Below are 14,767 nucleotides of genomic sequence, written 5' to 3' on the forward strand. Positions count from 1 at the left end.
ATAGATAATCAGAAAGTTTGCACAGACTTGTTCGGAACCTTTACATACACAGTTGTGTCTAGCGTCGCTGGTGGATAATATGAAATTAGTACTACTTCTTGTGTGTATTCTTGGAACTGGTAAGACATGTAAACGCTTCAGTCATAAAACCTAGGATAGTTTGTATTTCATCGATGAAAATAATAAGGTAATAACAACTTTCATGACTAGAAATAAACTAGACTTGTTAATCGTAAGAACAAGTTATTTTGGAAATTGTTGAAACACTACTACCTCAAGCTATCGACTGGTTACACTAAGACTACTAATAGTTAGAACTGTATACTTAATTTCTCCATTTGAAACCTTTTTCGGATCACTTAATCTCAAGCAGGGATTTCATGGGAGTGTTTTTAATCGTTTTTGTTCTTGGCGTCTTTTTAATATCTTGTATACCAGTCGTCACTTCAATACCTTTTTCATATTTTAGATTCAATATCCAAGATTTATTGATAACGCACATACACAAAATGTGTTAACTCATAACCACAAACTTTTAAGGCAATGTGATTCATGATAAATATGTTCGAGACCAGTATTGTTAGATATTCCTTTTACAAAATGAATCCACTTAAATATATTATTATAATAATTCTTCAACAACAGCAACCTGTAAATTACTTCCATTGAATCTGTCGCTTTTGATTACAAAAAAAAAGAAAACAACAAAATATAAATATAATGCGTTCGAAACGCGTTTCTGACTTACCGTCATCGGAAAGGCTCAAAGCAGAATAAGATACTAAATCAGAGCGAAATCATTCTACACCTTATTCAAAATTACGAAGGAAATATCTCAACTATATACTTGCACCATAAACTAGATGTTGTATCTAGAACTTTAATTTGGATTATGTCGGATTTTTGTAATCACTTTTATAAAAATATCACTTTTTGGTTTACTGATTCCTTGTTATACATACGCATTTATTTTCAAGTGTTACTTACTGAGTCAGCAGTCGTGAGAGCAGCATGTCCTATGTTTTGCACTGCCGATTATTCTCCTGTCTGTGGATCAGATGGTGTAACTTATAGCAACAAATGCGGACTCTTAATTGCTGCATGCTTGTAAGTTGGTTATCAAATAAGTTTATTGAACAACATTCAGAAAGAGGTGTATTTTCTAATTCTAGATTGATGCATGACAATGTATGTAAAAAATATGTTATGAAGGGACAGCAATCAAACAAAAACTGATTTGAGGTCATTATTGCAACCACCACAAATAGAAAAAATAAATTGGTATGACTACGAAATCTCGATTCGATGAAATATAAACATTTTTATATATAAACAGTATAGTTTGGCATTTTTTTTTTAAATATTTCTTTGATTGTCTTTATTCTCACGGATGTTCACCTTCGGTAAACATAAATATCTTGTGTATTCAGCAGACACATGGTATTTTTGTATTTTAATCATTGAAAATGTTTTCTCTTTTCAGGAAAAAGGCAGAGGGTGTTATAATCCATGAGATGCATAAGGGGCAATGCTGATAAAGTTTTGAAATAAATTAACTGTATTACTGTGGACGTTTTGTATCATACTTGAACTCACTATCACGAGAGATACATTCTAGTCTGGGAATCAAACAGATCTACAGAACTCCAAGGGAGATTCAAAACGGAAAGTCCTTTATCATGTTTATAAAATGTCAAAATCAAAAGCTAAAACACATCGAACGAATAAAAAAACTGAATTGGTGCAGGCATTTAATCTATTACAATTACAATCAGTCGATTGTTTAGGTTTTTGGAAGGGATGTTTTTTTTCTTTGTTTTTTTAAATTGTTTTCACTTTTGTTTTGCTTTTTCGGGATTGGCGTTGAGGTAGTTTCACTTCAAACTTTATTCATTACGCTGAAATAAATGACATTTGTATCTTATTATGAGTAATTTCAAATTCAAGTTTATGCGATCTTACAACCTTGATACAGCAAAACCGAATTGTGCAAGTTTCTTGATTGAAGGATTCTGCAAAAAAATGATTTCTTGTTTTGAATAAAAGGACTGCGCATAAGCAATTCTCATGTAAGATAAGCAGTATTTGCTAACTATCGGCCACTGTTTGATAAATGCTCTATCTACATAGGTTTCACTAGGTCGGTATTTGCAAATTATCGGCCACTGTTTGATAGATGCCCTATCTACATAGGTTTCACTAGGTCGATATTTGCTAACTATCGGCCACTGTTTGATAGATGCTCTATCTACATAGGTTTCACTAGGTCGGTATTTACTAACTATCGGCCACTGTTTGATAGATGCTCTATCTACATAGGTTTCACTAGGTCGGTATTTACTAACTATCGGCCACTGTTTGATAGATGCTCTATCTACATAGGTTTCACTAGGTCGGTATTTCACAACTATCGGCCACTGTTTGATAGATGCTCTATCTTCATAGGTTTCACTAGGTCGGTATTTACTAACTATCGGCCACTGTTTGATAGATGCTCTATCTACATAGGTTTCACTAGGTCGGTATTTACTAACTATCGGCCACTGTTTGATAGATGCTCTATCTTCATAGGTTTCACTAGGTCGGTATTTACTAACTATCGGCCACTGTTTGATAGATGCTCTATCTACATAGGTTTCACTAGGTCGGTATTTGCTAACTATCGGCCACTGTTTGATAGATGCTTTATCTACATAGGTTTCATTAGGTCGGTATTTGCTAACTATCGGCCACTGTTTGATAGATGCTTTATCTACATAGGTTTCACTAGGTCGGTATTTACTAACTATCGGCCACTGTTTGATAGATGCTTTATCTACATAGGTTTCACTAGGTCGGTATTTACTAACTATCGGCCACTGTTTGATAGATGCTTTATCTACATAGGTTTCACTAGGTCGGTATTTGCTAACTATCGGCCACTATTTGATAGATGCTCTATCTACAGGTTTCACTAGGTCGGTATTTACTAACTATCGGTCACTGTTTGATAGATGATCTATCTACATAGGTTTCACTAGGTCGGTATTTACTAACTATCGGCCACTGTTTGATAGATGCTCTTTCTACATAGGTTTCACTAGGTCGGTATTTACTAACTATCGGCCACTGTTTGATAGATGCTCTATCTACAGGTTTCACTAGGTCGGTATTTACTAACTATCGGCCACTGTTTGATAGATGCTCTATCTACATAGGTTTCACTAGGTCGGTATTTCACCGTTTGTTCGGTTGTTCTATCTACATAGGTTTCACTAGGTCGGTATTTGCTAACTATCGGCCACTGTTTGATAGATGCTCTATCTACAGATTTCACTAGGTTGGTATTTCACCGTTTGTTCGGTTGTTCTATCTACATAGGTTACACTAGGTCGGTATTTCACCGTTCGTTCGGTTGCTCTATCTACATAGGTTTCACTAGGTCGGTATTTCACCGTTCGTTCGGTTGCTCTATCTACATAGGTTTCACTAGGTCGGTATTTCACCGTTCGTTCGGATGCTCTATCTACATAGGTTTCACTAGGTCAGTATTTCATCGTTCGTTCGGTTGCTCTATCTACATAGGTTTCACTTGGTCGATATTTCACCGTTCGTTCGGTTGCTCTATCTACATAGGTTTCACTAGGTCGATATTTCACAACTATCGGCCACTGTTTGATAGATGCTCTATCTACATAGGTTTCACTAGGTCGGTATTTACTAACTATCGGCCACTGTTTGATAGATGCTCTATCTACATAGGTTTCACTAGGTCGGTATTTACTAACTATCGGCCACTGTTTGATAGATGCTCTATCTACATAGGTTTCACTAGGTCGGTATTTCACAACTATCGGCCACTGTTTGATAGATGCTCTATCTTCATAGGTTTCACTAGGTCGGTATTTACTAACTATCGGCCACTGTTTGATAGATGCTCTATCTACATAGGTTTCACTAGGTCGGTATTTACTAACTATCGGCCACTGTTTGATAGATGCTCTATCTTCATAGGTTTCACTAGGTCGGTATTTACTAACTATCGGCCACTGTTTGATAGATGCTCTATCTACATAGGTTTCACTAGGTCGGTATTTGCTAACTATCGGCCACTGTTTGATAGATGCTTTATCTACATAGGTTTCATTAGGTCGGTATTTGCTAACTATCGGCCACTGTTTGATAGATGCTTTATCTACATAGGTTTCACTAGGTCGGTATTTACTAACTATCGGCCACTGTTTGATAGATGCTTTATCTACATAGGTTTCACTAGGTCGGTATTTACTAACTATCGGCCACTGTTTGATAGATGCTTTATCTACATAGGTTTCACTAGGTCGGTATTTGCTAACTATCGGCCACTATTTGATAGATGCTCTATCTACAGGTTTCACTAGGTCGGTATTTACTAACTATCGGTCACTGTTTGATAGATGATCTATCTACATAGGTTTCACTAGGTCGGTATTTACTAACTATCGGCCACTGTTTGATAGATGCTCTTTCTACATAGGTTTCACTAGGTCGGTATTTACTAACTATCGGCCACTGTTTGATAGATGCTCTATCTACAGGTTTCACTAGGTCGGTATTTACTAACTATCGGCCACTGTTTGATAGATGCTCTATCTACATAGGTTTCACTAGGTCGGTATTTCACCGTTTGTTCGGTTGTTCTATCTACATAGGTTTCACTAGGTCGGTATTTGCTAACTATCGGCCACTGTTTGATAGATGCTCTATCTACAGATTTCACTAGGTTGGTATTTCACCGTTTGTTCGGTTGTTCTATCTACATAGGTTACACTAGGTCGGTATTTCACCGTTCGTTCGGTTGCTCTATCTACATAGGTTTCACTAGGTCGGTATTTCACCGTTCGTTCGGTTGCTCTATCTACATAGGTTTCACTAGGTCGGTATTTCACCGTTCGTTCGGATGCTCTATCTACATAGGTTTCACTAGGTCAGTATTTCATCGTTCGTTCGGTTGCTCTATCTACATAGGTTTCACTTGGTCGATATTTCACCGTTCGTTCGGTTGCTCTATCTACATAGGTTTCACTAGGTCGATATTTCACAACTATCGGCCACTGTTTGATAGATGCTCTATCTACATAGGTTTCACTAGGTCGGTATTTACTAACTATCGGCCACTGTTTGATAGATGCTCTATCTACATAGGTTTCACTAGGTCGGTATTTACTAACTATCGGCCACTGTTTGATAGATGCTCTATCTACATAGGTTTCACTAGGTCGGTATTTCACAACTATCGGCCACTGTTTGATAGATGCTCTATCTTCATAGGTTTCACTAGGTCGGTATTTACTAACTATCGGCCACTGTTTGATAGATGCTCTATCTACATAGGTTTCACTAGGTCGGTATTTACTAACTATCGGCCACTGTTTGATAGATGCTCTATCTTCATAGGTTTCACTAGGTCGGTATGTTTCACTAGGTCGGTATTTGCTAACTATCGGCCACTGTTTGATAGATGCTCTATCTTCATAGGTTTCATTAGGTCGGTATTTGCTAACTATCGGCCACTATTTGATAGATGCTCTATCTACAGGTTTCACTAGGTCGGTATTTACTAACTATCGGTCACTGTTTGATAGATGATCTATCTACATAGGTTTCACTAGGTCGGTATTTACTAACTATCGGCCACTGTTTGATAGATGCTCTTTCTACATAGGTTTCACTAGGTCGGTATTTACTAACTATCGGCCACTGTTTGATAGATGCTCTATCTACAGGTTTCACTAGGTCGGTATTTACTAACTATCGGCCACTGTTTGATAGATGCTCTATCTACATAGGTTTCACTAGGTCGGTATTTCACCGTTTGTTCGGTTGTTCTATCTACATAGGTTTCACTAGGTCGGTATTTGCTAACTATCGGCCACTGTTTGATAGATGCTCTATCTACAGATTTCACTAGGTTGGTATTTCACCGTTTGTTCGGTTGTTCTATCTACATAGGTTACACTAGGTCGGTATTTCACCGTTCGTTCGGTTGCTCTATCTACATAGGTTTCACTAGGTCGGTATTTCACCGTTCGTTCGGTTGCTCTATCTACATAGGTTTCACTAGGTCGGTATTTCACCGTTCGTTCGGATGCTCTATCTACATAGGTTTCACTAGGTCAGTATTTCATCGTTCGTTCGGTTGCTCTATCTACATAGGTTTCACTTGGTCGATATTTCACCGTTCGTTCGGTTGCTCTATCTACATAGGTTTCACTAGGTCGGTATTTCACAACTATCGGCCACTGTTTGATAGATGCTCTATCTTCATAGGTTTCACTAGGTCGGTATTTCACAACTATCGGCCACTGTTTGATAGATGCTTTATCTACATAGGTTTCACTAGGTCGGTATTTACTAACTATCGGCCACTGTTTGATAGATGCTCTATCTACATAGGTTTCACTAGGTCGGTATTTACTAACTATCGGCCACTGTTTGATAGATGCTCTATCTACATAGGTTTCACTAGGTCGGTATTTCACCGTTCGTTCAGATGCTCTATCTACATAGGTTTCACTAGGTCGGTATTTCATCGTTCGTTCGGTTGCTCTATCTACATAGGTTTCACTTGGTCGATATTTCACCGTTCGTTCGGTTGCTCTATCTACATAGGTTTCACTAGGTCGGTATTTCACAACTATCGGCCACTGTTTGATAGATGCTCTATCTTCATAGGTTTCACTAGGTCGGTATTTACTAACTATCGGCCACTGTTTGATAGATGCTCTATCTACATAGGTTTCACTAGGTCGGTATTTGCTAGCTATCGGCCACTGTTTGATAGATGCTCTATCTACAGATTTCACTTGGTTGGTATTTCACCGTTTGTTCGGTTGTTCTATCTACATAGGTTTCACTAGGTCGGTATTTCACCGTTCGTTCGGTTGCTCTATCTACATAGGTTTCACTAGGTCGGTATTTCACCGTTCGTTCGGTTGTTCTATCTACATAGGTTTCACTAGGTCGGTATTTCACCGTTCGTTCGGTTGTTCTATCTACATAGGTTTCACTAGGTCGGTATTTCACCGTTCGTTCGGTTGCTCTATCTACATAGGTTTCACTAGGTCGGTATTTCACCGTTCGTTCGGTTGCTCTCTACATAGGTTTCACTAGGTCGGTATTTCACCGTTCGTTCGGTTGCTCTATCTACATAGGTTTCACTAGGTCGGTATTTCACCGTTCGTTTGGTTGTTCTATCTACATAGGTTTCACTAGGTCGGTATTTCACCGTTCGTTCGGTTGTTCTATCTACATAGGTTTCACTAGGTCGGTATTTCACCGTTCGTTCGGTTGCTCTATCTACATAGGTTTCACTAGGTCGGTATTTCACCGTTCGTTCGGTTGCTCTATCTACATAGGTTTCACTAGGTCGGTATTTCACCGTTCGTTCGGATGCTCTATCTACAGGTTTCACTAGGTAGGTATTTCACCGTTCGTTCGGTTGCTCTATCTACATAGGTTTCACTAGGTCGGTATTTCACCGTTCGTTCGGTTGCTCTATCTACATAGGTTTCCTTAGGTCGGTATTTCACCGTTCGTTCTGTTATTGACTGCAAAATTCTTTAATGTTTTCGTTAAAACGGCAAATCAAGGAATGTTCTCTACGTATATTTCAAAATTTTGTGTCTAGTGGAACTAAATTATCATCTATAACTGATCACAAAATGAGGCATAAATCGGACCATGAGAAGAATGACATTCATCTTCAAAATACTATCCTTTCATGCGCTCCAGATTTCATTGCCTTTTCTATTAAATATACATTATTCAAAAGCATGTTCACGAGAAATGCATACGGTATTTGAGCTATTGCTAACCAACATTTTAAACTGTGAAATAAACGCAAGTCGCCAAAATACATGTATAAATCTCACTTAATAATTGTGGGAAAGAAATGGATATCCAGGCTGACAGTTCAGGTTTTGGTGTTCACAAAACAATTATTTATTGACATCAAAACATAAAAAGTTTAAGTTAAAGATTTCATGCATTGTATACGAATTAGTTAACACATATGGAAAATAATGTGTAACTCTAAAATCGAAACATAAATTAAATGTTAGAAAAATAAATTAAAGTCAATCTTGGAAACTGAATTTAAAAAAAAACAAAACTTAAGGGCATACGATACAGTTACCGGGGAGGTAATGACGTTGCTAACGTAAAATGTTATTTTCGCGACGTCAAACTGTGACATATCGGGAAAAGATGCATTTTTCGACTGAGTTTTATCATTCAAACTGATATAATTTAAAAACGAGTTCATGGACCCCTATTTTTCAGAACAGCAATTTGTTTCATTTTGCAGGGAGATTATGTGAGCAAATATACAAAATTTCGACCTCATTTTTACTCAAAAAGTAGCACATGAAGGTATATTTTTTATTACATATTTGATTTAATCAGGTAAAAAATAGCCTTTATGCAAATTTTCACGAACTTGTAAATACAGAATCAAAACTGTATCGTATGCCCTTAATTCAAGATGTTCCGACAATCTACGTATTAAATATAGCCCAGGCAAAGTATAAATACATAGTATAGACATCTATAGTTTCTAGCACGGGGAAAAACAATTCCCGCAGGAAACAAAGACAAAGCTCAGACTAAAAGTAATAACTAATCATAGAAAATTTATATTTAAAGAAAATGGAAACAACTTTCATCTCAAAAGGATTGCAAAACTGAGTTTTAGCATGCTTTATTAAAAATGAATTGATCGGTGTTGAAATCCTGTAAAATAAAGGTTTTTTCTAAAGGTGTCACGGACAATGAATCATACATACGGTAAAGGTCATTTGAATCCTGCCAGACAGACATTTTTTATGATTAGTTATAACTCATAGCCTGAGCTTTGTGCTTGTACCAAGTCAGGAATTTCAATATGACATTTGTTGTCCATTCGTTTGATGTGTTTTACCGTTTGATTTTGGACTTTCCGTTTTTTAATTTTCCTCTGAGTTCAGTATTTTTGTGATTTCACTTTTAGCCTATTATGATAACTTCCATATTTACAGTATACGTACATGGCGAACACCTTTCCATTGTTCCACTCGGCAAATATACTAATTATTCTGCTTATATTACCTGGAAAACGGACCTAAACGCAAAAAGTTTACATTTATCTTTCAACCATGAAATTGAAATCAAGGTCAGAAGAATCCTGTCAGACAGATATTTGAAAATTACAATCATTCCATACACAAAATATGGAACTGTTTCTGTAGAGAAAAAAACAAAAAAAAGACAAAAGACAGAAGGACATGTAAAAGTGGACAAGACAAAAGACGGAAGGACATGTAATAGAAGACAAGACAAGACACAGAAGGACATGTAATAGAAGACACGACAAAAGACAGAAGGACATGTAATAAAAGTTAAGACAAAAGACAGAAGGACATGTCATAGAAGACAACACAAAAGGACATGTAATAGAAGACAAGACAAAAGACAGGACATGTAATAGAAGTTAAGACAAAAGACAGAAGGACATATAATAGAAGACAAGACATAAGACAGAAGAACATGTAATAGAAGACAAGACAAAAGGACATGTAATAGAAGACAAGACAAAAGACAGAAGGACATGTAATAGAAGACAAGACAAAAGACAGAAGGATATGTTATAGAAGACAAGACAAAAAACAAAAGACTGAAGGACATGTAATAGAAGACAAGACAAAAGGACATGTAATAGAAGACAAGACAAAAGCAAAAGACAGAAGAACATGTAATAGAAGACAAGACAAAAGACAGAAGGACATGTAAAAGAAGTTAAGACAAAAGACAGAAGGACATGTAATAGAAGACAAGACAAAAGACAGAAGGACATGTAATAGAAGACAAGACAAAATGTAATAGAAGTTAAGACAAAAGACAGGACATGTAATAGAAGACAAGACAAAATACAGGACATGTAATAGAAGACAAGACAAAAGCAAAAGACAGAAGGACATGTAATAGAAGACAAGACAAAAGACAGAAGGACATGTAATAGAAGACAAGACAAAAGACAGAAGGACACGTAATAGAAGACAAGACAAAAGACAGGACATGTAATAGAAGTTAAGACAAAAGACAGAAGGACATGTAATAGAAGACAAGACAAAAGAAAGAAGGACATGAAAGAGAAGACAAGACAATAGACAGAAGGACATGTAATAGAAGACAAGACAAAAGACAGAAGGATATGTAATAGAAGACACGATATAAGACACAGAAGGACATGTAAGAGAAGTTAAGACAAGACAGGACATGTAAGAGAAGACAAGACAAAAGACAGAAGGACATGTAATAGAAGACAAGACAAAAGACAGAAGGACATGTAAAAGAATTTAAGACAAAAGACAGGACATGTAATAGAAGACAAGACAAAAGGATATGTAATAGAAGACAAGACAAAATGTAATAGAAGTTAAGACAAAAGACAGAAGGACATGTAATAGAAGACAAGACAAAAGCAAAAGACAGAAGGACATGTAATAGAAGACAAGACAAAAGCAAAAGACAGAAGGACATGTAATAGAAGACAAGACAAAAGACAGAAGGACACGTAATAGAAGACAAGACAAAAGACAGAAGGACATGTAATAGAAGTTAAGACAAAAGACAGAAGGACGTGTACTAGAAGACAAGACAAAGACAGAAGGATATGTAATAGAAGTTAAGACAAAAGACACAGAAGGACATGTAATAGAAGTAAAGACAAAAGACAGAAGGACATGTAATAGAAGACAAGACAAAAGACAGAAGGACATGTAATAGAAGTTAAGACAAAAGACAGAAGGACATGTAATAGAAGGCAAGACAAAAGACAGAAGGACATGTAATAGAAGACAAGACAAAAGCAAAAGACAGAAGGACATGTAATAGAAGACAAGACAAAAGACAGAAGGACATGTAAAAGAATTTAAGACAAAAGACAAGACATGTAATAGAAGACAAGACAAAAGACAGAAGGATATGTAATAGAAGACAAGACAAAATGTAATAGAAGTTAAGACAAAAGACAGAAGGACATGTAATAGAAGACAAGACAAAAGCAAAAGACAGAAGGACATGTAATAGAAGACAAGACAAAAGCAAAAGACAGAAGGACATGTAATAGAAGACAAGACAAAAGACAGAAGGACACGTAATAGAAGACAAGACAAAAGACAGAAGGACATGTAATAGAAGTTAAGACAAAAGACAGAAGGACGTGTACTAGAAGACAAGACAAAGACAGAAGGATATGTAATAGAAGTTAAGACACAGAAGGACATGTAATAGAAGTTAAGACAAAAGACAGAAGGACATGTAATAGAAGACAAGACAAAAGACAGAAGGACATGTAATAGAAGTTAAGACAAAAGACAGAAGGACATGTAATAGAAGACAAGACAAAAGCCAGAAGGACATGTAATAGAAGACAAGACAAAATGTAATAGAAGTTAAGACAAAAGACAGAAGGACATGTAATAGAAGACAAGACAAAAGACAGAAGGACATGTAATAGAAGACAAGACAAAAGACAGAAGGACATGTAATAGAAGACAAGACAAAAGACAGAAGGATATGTTATAGAAGACAAGACAAAAAACAAAAGACTGAAGGACATGTAATAGAAGACAAGACAAAAGACAGAAGTACATGTAATAGAAGACAAGACAAAAGACAGAAGGACATGAAATAGAAGACAAGACAAAAGACAGAAGGACATGTAAAAGAAGTTAAGACAAAAGACATAAGGACATGTAATAGAAGACCAAGACAAAACACAGAAGGACATGTAATAGAAGACAAGACAAAAAACAAAAGACAGAAGGTCATGTAATAGATGACAAGACAAAAGACAGGACATGTAATAGAAGACAAGACAAAAGACAGAAGGACAATATACCAGATGGAATTGACTTATTAATTATATCTGAAATATGTAATCGGCTTTAAGCAAGCTACTGATCTTTGAAATGGGGTCATGGTCGGGTGAACCCGTTAGGTGTTCAAAGATTAGCAAATTACACAATCTACCAAATAATGATATAAAATTACTCATAAAGGATAAACTCACGTGATAAAAAAAAGACTGAACAATGAGACAATGACATTGACAAATGAAAGGTGGATACTTTGAAATATATTGTATCTGTATACAATGTATGAAATGTTTATTTATCATACCTTCTGATAAATATATGGTTGCATCCACCACTGTATAAGCATTAATAGGTAAATATTGTATTAACCAAATTGAACAGCTTCATTATTCGTTTCTTTGTACTAGAAAAGAAATATTGTTTAAAGCATATAAGAATAAAAGATATCAGGTTTGATATCTTAAAGCACTTTTCTATAACTCTCAAATCAAGATAAAACATTTATCTTTCTTCATATAAATAATCAGTTTGGTCAAAGAATACTTAGATGTTCCTATTCCAAATTTACTTTCTAGGCTTTGTGATGAAGTGAATTTGGATGAATTGTTGCAAATTCTTTTGGGTACAATTGCAATTTTGAACTTTTCTCCAAGGACTTTTTTTCGTTTTAGTTGCAGACGTTTCATTTTCTTTAACTTTGTCTATATGTATCATTATGACATGAACTCCAAATTACTTTTAAGGTCATTTTTGATGTGGACAATAGGGCATAGATAGTTGCTTGCGAAGATGAACACAAACAATGATAAAAAGTCTTATATAAAATATGATAATGAAACAAATTAAAATAGTACATGTTATATATCAACACTGTCACTATTCAATCCAGCAGCCTAAGTCAGCTATCCTAAAGCCTGATTGTATTGGCTTTAAAATGAGAAACTCTCAAACAAGGTCAATTCAAACTGAATTCTTCAAGGGATATGGCCCATGATTTATCATCAGAGTTTAAATTTTATTAACATGCTCCACATAATCAATTCCACAAAATGGTAACAATTCTTGAGACCAGAAGATAAATTTTAAGTTAAATACTTCAACATGGTCTTTTACCTCTGACAGCTATTATTATTTTTTTGGATAAGGTAGGTGTTTAGCTTGCCTAGGTTTAATTCCTATTAATAGTCACTAACATATAAAAGACAACCATGAATGCAGATTTCTACTTTACACAGAAATAACTTCAAACAGACTAAACTCTATTATTGTACATGATTTTATCCAGGTATTAGCAAAATTTATCTGTGTACATCTCATTCTAATTAAAATTAAATCCTTGGATTGCTCTTGTTCTGATATGTCCTGCATCAAGCCTTGATGCGCCACATAGCAGAACAAGAGCAATTCAAGGATTTAATTTTAATTATATTGTACACATCTCTCATTTCTCATCAAACTTAACACCAGATGGTGTTTTTTTCTACTTTCACATAATATATCAGTAGTCACAATCTTTTGGAATACCAAAGTGTTTGATAAATACACTTTCCTCACTCAATATAGTCAAAATCTGCTGGAATACCAAACTGTTTATCTATCACACTTTCTTCAAAACTAAACTTGTTCTTGATCCATGATTTAACTGAAAAAATGTTGTCTGAAAATAGAAATATAAAAAAATTAAGAGTTTTATAAATTACTACTGTTAAAGGGGCACTTGTAACAAGATGTATAAAACAAGAATGTGTCCAAAGTACACAGATGCCCCACTCCCACTATCATTTTCCATGTTCAATAGACCGTGAAAATGGGTAACAAATATAATTAGGCATTAAAATTAGAAAGATCATATCATAAGGAACATATGTACTAAGTTTCAAGTTGATTGGACTTCAGCTTCATCAAAAACAAACCTGTGTACTGCCTTATCTCTTATGGGAGAGGTATTAACAAGTCCAAATAAGATATAAAATTTTGAAAAATTATAGTTTTAGTTCCAATGTATATTGTCAAAGTTTTAATATTTCATTTCCATGCCGCCAAGGTAACTGTACAAAATAATGTACAATGGACAAAGTACACAACACTTAGATGCAAGACCTTTCCAAATAAAAGTTTAATCCGAATTGTGTTTCTTATCATCCAAATCAACAACAAATACTTCGGGCTGCCGTTGTGCTCTTTAACAAACATGTTTTTGGGATAACAATGTTTTTGGGGGACAAAAATCTAGTAAATCATCATATTGACACTTAAAAAGGAATATGATTTCCTTACATTTAACATTTTTCTGGATGTTAAAATACTTTTGACATTGTCATAGGACACATGCACTTCCCTTCCCCATAATATGTGACAAAATAATGTATTCTCCATTTCATATGACAAAATAATATAAATTCTATTATATATGACAAAATAGTTGACTCATTGGCAATCATACCACATCCCATTAGTCTTATATATAAACAAAAACATAAATGATGAATAGAAATTATATTATAAAATCCCTATTGGGGCTAGTGATGATAGTTTCATTTACAGGGAAACCCTATCTGCTGAATACATACTTGTTTATGAAAATTACTTTCTTAATTATGTTTTTCGCAAATAAGTTTTAAATGACTCATATTCTTTTTCTAATTTACTTTAATAAATACAACATAAACACATTCAACAAACAATGATAAAAAGTCTTATATAAAATATGATAATGAAACAAATTAAAATAGTACATGTTATATATCAACACTGTCACTATTCAATCCAGCAGCCTAAGTCAGCTATCCTAAAGCCTGATTGTATTGGCTTTAAAATGAGAAACTCTCAAACAAGGTCAATTCAAACTGAATTCTTCAAGGGATATGGCCCATGATTTATCATCAGAGTTT

General features: G+C 35.1%; 1 long non-coding RNA gene across 1 annotated transcript; it reads left to right on the forward strand.

Moving 5' to 3' along the window:
* Window positions 1–1,552, forward strand: LOC134681935 (uncharacterized). Its single transcript, XR_010100724.1, has 3 exons — window positions 1–119; window positions 978–1,107; window positions 1,484–1,552. It is a non-coding gene; the product is annotated as an uncharacterized LOC134681935 (long non-coding RNA).
* Window positions 1,553–14,767: the final 13,215 nt, after the last annotated feature.

The sequence above is a fragment of the Mytilus trossulus genome, chromosome 8 (genome assembly GCF_036588685.1).
Source record: "Mytilus trossulus isolate FHL-02 chromosome 8, PNRI_Mtr1.1.1.hap1, whole genome shotgun sequence".
Taxonomy (NCBI): Eukaryota; Metazoa; Mollusca; class Bivalvia; order Mytilida; family Mytilidae; genus Mytilus; species Mytilus trossulus.